General features: G+C 47.8%; 1 protein-coding gene across 2 annotated transcripts in view; it reads right to left on the reverse strand.

Moving 5' to 3' along the window:
- Positions 1–3,468: 3,468 nt before the first annotated feature.
- The window catches only part of tm2d1 (TM2 domain containing 1), a 24,934-nt gene continuing 21,776 nt past the window's right edge, over positions 3,469–6,626 (reverse strand). The window contains exons 8-9 of one of the 2 annotated variants that reach the window (XR_013789403.1): positions 4,030–4,087; positions 3,469–3,851 (exon numbers count right to left, since the gene is read on the reverse strand). The gene's annotated coding sequence lies outside the window, so the exon portion shown is untranslated. Of the gene's footprint in view, positions 4,088–6,626 lie in introns of both variants that reach the window. The other variant, XM_079531642.1, reaches the window with a different exon arrangement.

Consider the following 6,626-nt stretch of genomic DNA (forward strand, 5'->3'; position numbering starts at 1 on the left):
GGATGACATCACACTGCTTGGATGACATCACACAGTGGACGACATCACACTGTGGACGACATCACACAGTGGATGACATCACACTGCTTGGATGACATCACACAGTGGACGACATCACACTGTGGACGACATCACACAGTGGATGACATCACACTGCTTGGATGACATCACACAGTGGACGACATCACACTGCTTGGATGACATCACACAGTGGACGACATCACAGTGTGATGACATCACACAGTGGATGACATCACAGTGCGATGACATCACACTGTGGACGACATCACACTGCTTGGATGACATCACAGTGTGATGACATCACACAGTGGATGACATCACAGTGTGATGACATCACACAGTGGATGACATCACAGTGTGATGACATCACAGTGTGATGACATCACACTGTGGATGACATCACAGTGTGATGACATCACTCTGCTTGTTCAGACCTCTCTGAAATAAGTCACCTTTTTAAAAAGAAATTATTTTCTCAATAAAACAGTCATGTGACTACGGTACATTCTACTGTACATTCTCCAGAAAAAAAAACACTTTATTTACAAAATAATCCTATACATGAATAAACAGTGCGCTGTGTGTGTGTGTGTGCTGTGTGTGTGTGTGCGCTGTGTGTGTGTGTGTTGTGTGTGTGCTGTGTGTGTGTGTGCGCTGTGTGTGTGTGTGTGTGTGTGTGTGCTGTGTGTGTGTGTGTGTGCTGTGTGTGTGTGTGCTGTGTGCGTGTGTGTGCGCTGTGTGTGTGTGTGTGTGTGTGTGTGTGTTGTGTGCTGTGTGTGTGTGTGTGTGCTGTGTGTGTGTGTGTTTGTGTGTGTGTGCTGTGTGTGTGTGTGTGTGTGTGTGCTGTGTGTGTGTGTGTGTGTGTGTGTGTGTACAGTAGTGGAAAGTAACTAAGTACATTTACTTATTATTTACAAAATAACAACATAACATTAATCCTATACATAAATAAACAGTCCAATTTGTGTGTGTGTGTGTGTGTGCCGTGTGTGTGTGTGTGTGTGTGTGTGTGCGCGCGCGTGCGTGCGTGCATCTTGTTGTATGCCAGCATTCAGAGGAAGACACTCCATTTCATCCCTGGAGAGAGAGAGAGAGAGAGAGAGAGAGAGAGAGAGAGAGAGAGAGAGAGAGAGAAGTTTAGAGTTATCCATTCCAAGCATTAGTTTGGGCTAATTGGCCAAATTGGGCTAAATTTGGCCATAGCGACTTGTGAGTGTGAGTGTTTTTATGCAAAACTAATGCTTGGAATGGATTCAGCATCATGAAAACCCCCTAGTTTGATATTTCTCCCGCTTCGAATGGGATCAGTGTATTGAAACGGGGAAAATCAGGTGCAATCAGGCCTTTCAATAGACTGAGTAGACGTCTACCCGTCTACTCAGGTGCTCAGTAGGTTGATTCCTTCCGATTGTGTCGGTTGATCTGTGCAGTTTAATGCATCGCATGCAGCTACTGGAGCTCAGTAGGTGATCATTCCTTTCAATGCAGCCGTAACATCGAACATGCACTGCTCCCGTGCTTGCGGTTATGTTTAGGTTAGGATTAGAGATAGGGATAGTAATTTCGGAACAAGGAACCTTCTGACTAACGACACGGCACCGCTCCAGTAGCTGCATGCGATGCATTAAACTGCACAGATCAACCGACACAATCGGAAGGAATCAACCTACTGAGCACCTGAGTAGACGGGTAGACGTCTACTCAGTCTATTGAAAGGCCTGATTGCACCTGATTTTCCCCGTTTCAATACACTGATCCCATTCGAAGCGGGTGGATATTTCACATGCTACTTAAAGCATAAGGACATTTAGAAAATATTGCCTTATAATAGGATGTCAATGGTGGCATTTTGAAAAATGGCTGCCATGGGTGCCATGTTGAAAATTCGATCGGTTTTAATATCAATAATCTCCATCCTTTTTGGTCTTTGTTTTGAGCGCCGGGCTCAGATGGGTCTGAGAGGCTAAATGTCATCAGATGGTGGTCCGTGGCTCAAATGGGTCTGAGAGGCTAAATGTCATCAGATGGTGGTCCGTGGCTCAAATGGGTCTGAGAGGCTAAATGTCATCAGATGGTGGTCCGTGGCTCAAATGGGTCTGAGAGCACCCGTTTCGACTGGTATCAATGGACAAGACCGCAGTTATCGGTTAAGATCAGTAGGATTGTTTCCGACGAGTATGGGCATGCCTGCCGACTGAAAAAAAAACCTGACAGGATTAAGGTTGGCGAACATGCGTCAAGTTTAGGGGAGGGTATGAGGAGGCTTGTCGTTTTTAGTAGGTAGTAGACCAAAACGACAGGATTAAGGTTGGCGAACATGCATTAATATTAGGACCGCGCTGCGACATGCTTGCGGTTAAGTTTAGGGGAGGGTATGAGGAGGCTTGTCGTTTTCAGTAGGCTCCCAGCATGTCCAGTAGACCTGAATAGACAGATAAGATCGGTTAACGTGTCATCAACGCCAGTAGGCTCCAGACGAGCCGATCGGCTAGATAAGATCGGCGTAATAAGTAACCTACTGGGAATTATCGGTTGATTTTCGGTCGAACCGGCTACTGAGAGGCTAATCAAATGGTGGTCCGTGGCTCAAATGGGACGAGAGGCTAAATGTCAACTAGTCTAGTCTAGTCACTGTGGATCAAGAGCGTCTGATAAATGGATACATTGTAAGTGGATCATCACACAGTGGATGACATCACACAGTGGATGACATCACAGTGTGATGACATCACACAGTGGATGACATCACAGTGTGATGACATCACACAGTGGATGACATCACACAGTGTGATGACATCACACTGTGGACGACATCACACTGCTTGGATGACATCACACAGTGGATGACATCACACTGCTTGGATGACATCACACAGTGGACGACATCACACTGCTTGGATGACATCACACAGTGGATGACATCACACTGCTTGGATGACATCACACAGTGGACGACATCACACTGTGGACGACATCACACAGTGGATGACATCACACTGCTTGGATGACATCACACAGTGGACGACATCACACTGCTTGGATGACATCACACAGTGGACGACATCACAGTGTGATGACATCACACAGTGGATGACATCACAGTGCGATGACATCACACTGTGGACGACATCACACTGCTTGGATGACATCACAGTGTGATGACATCACACAGTGGATGACATCACAGTGTGATGACATCACACAGTGGATGACATCACAGTGTGATGACATCACACAGTGGATGACATCACAGTGTGATGACATCACACTGTGATGTCATCCACTGTGTGATGACATCACACTGTGGATGACATCACACTGTGTGATGACATCACACAGTGTGATGACATCACTCTGCTTGTTCAGACCTCTCTGAAATAAGTCACCTTTTTAAAAAGAAATTATTTTCTCAATAAAACAGTCATGTGACTACGGTACATTCTACTGTACATTCTCCAGAAAAAAAAACACTTTATTTACAAAATAATCCTATACATGAATAAACAGTGCGCTGTGTGTGTGTGTGCTGTGTGTGTGTGTGTGTGCTGTGTGTGTGTGTGTGTGTGTGTGCGCTGTGTGTGTGTGTGTGTGTGTGTGTTGTGTGTGTGCTGTGTGTGTGTGTGCGCTGTGTGTGTGTGTGTGTGTGTGTGTGTGCTGTGTGTGTGTGTGTGTGCTGTGTGTGTGTGTGTGTGTGCTGTGTGTGTGCGCTGTGTGTGTGTGTGTGTGTGTGTGTTGTGTGCTGTGTGTGTGTGTGTGCTGTGTGTGTGTGTGTGTGTGTGCTGTGTGTGTGTGTGTGTGTGCTGTGTGTGTGTGTGTGTGTGTGTGTGTGTGTGTGTGTGTGTGTGTACAGTAGTGGAAAGTAACTAAGTACATTTACTTATTATTTACAAAATAACAACATAACATTAATCCTATACATAAATAAACAGTCCAATTTGTGTGTGTGTGTGTGTGTGTGCTGTGTGTGTGTGTGTGTGTGTGTGTGTGTGTGTGTGTGTGTGCGCGCGCGTGCGTGCGTGCATCTTGTTGTATGCCAGCATTCAGAGGAAGACACTCCATTTCATCCCTGGAGAGAGAGAGAGAGAGAGAGAGAGAGAGAGAGAGAGAGAGAGAGAGAGAGAGAGAGAGAGAGAGAGAGAGAGAGAGAGAGAAAGTTTAGAGTTATCCATTCCAAGCATTAGTTTGGGCTAATTGGCCAAATTGGGCTAAATTTGGCCATAGCGACTTGTGAGTGTGAGTGTTTTTATGCAAAACTAATGCTTGGAATGGATTCAGCATCATGAAAACCCCCTAGTTTGATATGTCACATGCTACTTAAAGCATAAGGACATTTAGAAAATATTGCCTTATAATAGGATGTCAATGGTGGCATTTTGAAAAATGGCTGCCATGGGTGCCATGTTGAAAATTCGATCGGTTTTAATATCAATAATCTCCATCCTTTTTGGTCTTTGTTTTGAGCGCCGGGCGTTACTAATTGATAGGGCGGAGAACTCCGTCCTGTGCTCTGGGCGTTACTAATTGATAGGGCGGAGAACTCCGTCCTGTGCTCTGGGCGTTACTAATTGATAGGGTGGAGAACTCCGTCCTGTGCGCTGGGCGTTACTAATTGATAGGGTGCAGAACTCCGTCCTGTGCGCTGGGCGTTACTAATTGATAGGGTGGAGAACTCCGTCCTGTGCTCTGGGCGTTACTAATTGATAGGGCAGAGAACTCCGTCCTGTGCTCTGGGCGTTACTAATTGATAGGGTGCAGAACTCCGTCCTGTGCGCTGGGCGTTACTAATTGATAGGGTGGAGAACTCCGTCCTGTGCTCTGGGCGTTACTAATTGATAGGGTGGAGAACTCCGTCCTGTGCGCTGGGCGTTACTAATTGATAGGGTGGAGAACTCCGTCCTGTGCTCTGGGCGTTACTAATTGATAGGGTGGAGAACTCCGTCCTGTGCTCTGGGTGTTACTAATTGATAGGGCGGAGAACTCCGTCCTGTGCTCTGGGCGTTACTAATTGATAGGGTGCAGAACTCCGTCCTGTGCTCTGGGCGTTACTAATTGATAGGGTGGAGAACTCCGTCCTGTGCGCTGGGCGTTACTAATTGATAGGGTGGAGAACTCCGTCCTGTGCGCTGGGCGTTACTAATTGATAGGGTGGAGAACTCCGTCCTGTGCGCTGGGCGTTACTAATTGATAGGGCGGAGAACTCCGTCCTGTGCGCTGGGCGTTACTAATTGATAGGGTGGAGAACTCCGTCCTGTGCGCTGGGCGTTACTAATTGATAGGGTGGAGAACTCCGTCCTGAGCGCTGGGCGTTACTAATTGATAGGGTGGAGAACTCCGTCCTGTGCGCTGGGCGTTACTAATTGATAGGGTGGAGAACTCCGTCCTGAGCGCTGGGCGTTACTAATTGATAGGGCGGAGAACTCCGTCCTGTGCTCTGGGCGTTACTAATTGATAGGGTGGAGAACTCCGTCCTGTGCGCTGGGCGTTACTAATTGATAGGGTGGAGAACTCCGGCCTGTGCGCTGGGTGTTACTAATTGATAGGGTGGAGAACTCCGTCCTGTGCGCTCAGGGTGTTACTAATTGATAGGGTGGAGAACTCCGTCCTGTGCGCTGGGCGTTACTAATTGATAGGGTGGAGAACTCCGTCCTGAGCGCTGGGCGTTACTAATTGATAGGGTGGAGAACTCCGTCCTGTGCGCTGGGCGTTACTAATTGATAGGGTGGAGAACTCCGGCCTGTGCGCTGGGCGTTACTAATTGATAGGGCGGAGAACTCCGTCCTGTACGCTGGGCGTTACTAATTGATAGGGTGCAGAACTCTGTCCTGATTGGGCGTTACTAATTGATAGGGTGCAGAACTCCGTCCTGTGCGCTGGGCGTTACTAATTGATAGGGTGCAGAACTCCGTCCTGATTGGGCGTTACTAATTGATAGGGTGCAGAACTCCGTCCTGATTGGGCGTTACTAATTGATAGGGTGCAGAACTCCGTCCTGATTGGGCGTTACTAATTGATAGGGTGCAGAACTCCGTCCTGATTGGGCGTTACTAATTGATACGGTGCAGAACTCCGTCCTGATTGGGCGTTACTAATTGATAGGGTGGAGAACTCCGTCCTGTGCGCTGGGCGTTACTAATTGATAGGGTGGAGAACTCCGTCCTGTGCGCTGGGTGTTACTAATTGATAGGGTGCAGTAGGGCATTAACGACTTGAGATTTTTCCAAGTCGACTTGTCAGACAGTAAAGTCGAAGTTGAGTCGATTTATCGTTTTGTACGAGGGGGGGGGGGGGGGGGGGGGTGGAGGTGCGCGCGCTCAAATACGGAGCATGTCAAACAAAGCACTGCGCACACACACACAGTGGCCTCTCCAATATGGCACAGTGTATGTATCATCTATATGGCAAAGCGCTGATTATCAAAACATAAAACTATAATAGTAAATACTAAACAGTGTGTGCGTCGCGCGTCCCCGTGGGCCGCGGAGAGGCTCACGGCCCGGTCGCGAACCGTTTGTTGGGCCGCCGGCCACGGGGAAGAGAAAAGGAATAAAAAAGCCTCAAATTGGGCAGGCACTTTAGACCATGCGGGCGCTGACTCGGAGGGGGAA

Source organism: Electrona antarctica (genome assembly GCF_951216825.1).
Source record: "Electrona antarctica genome assembly, contig: scaffold_140, whole genome shotgun sequence".
Lineage (NCBI taxonomy): Eukaryota > Metazoa > Chordata > Actinopteri > Myctophiformes > Myctophidae > Electrona > Electrona antarctica.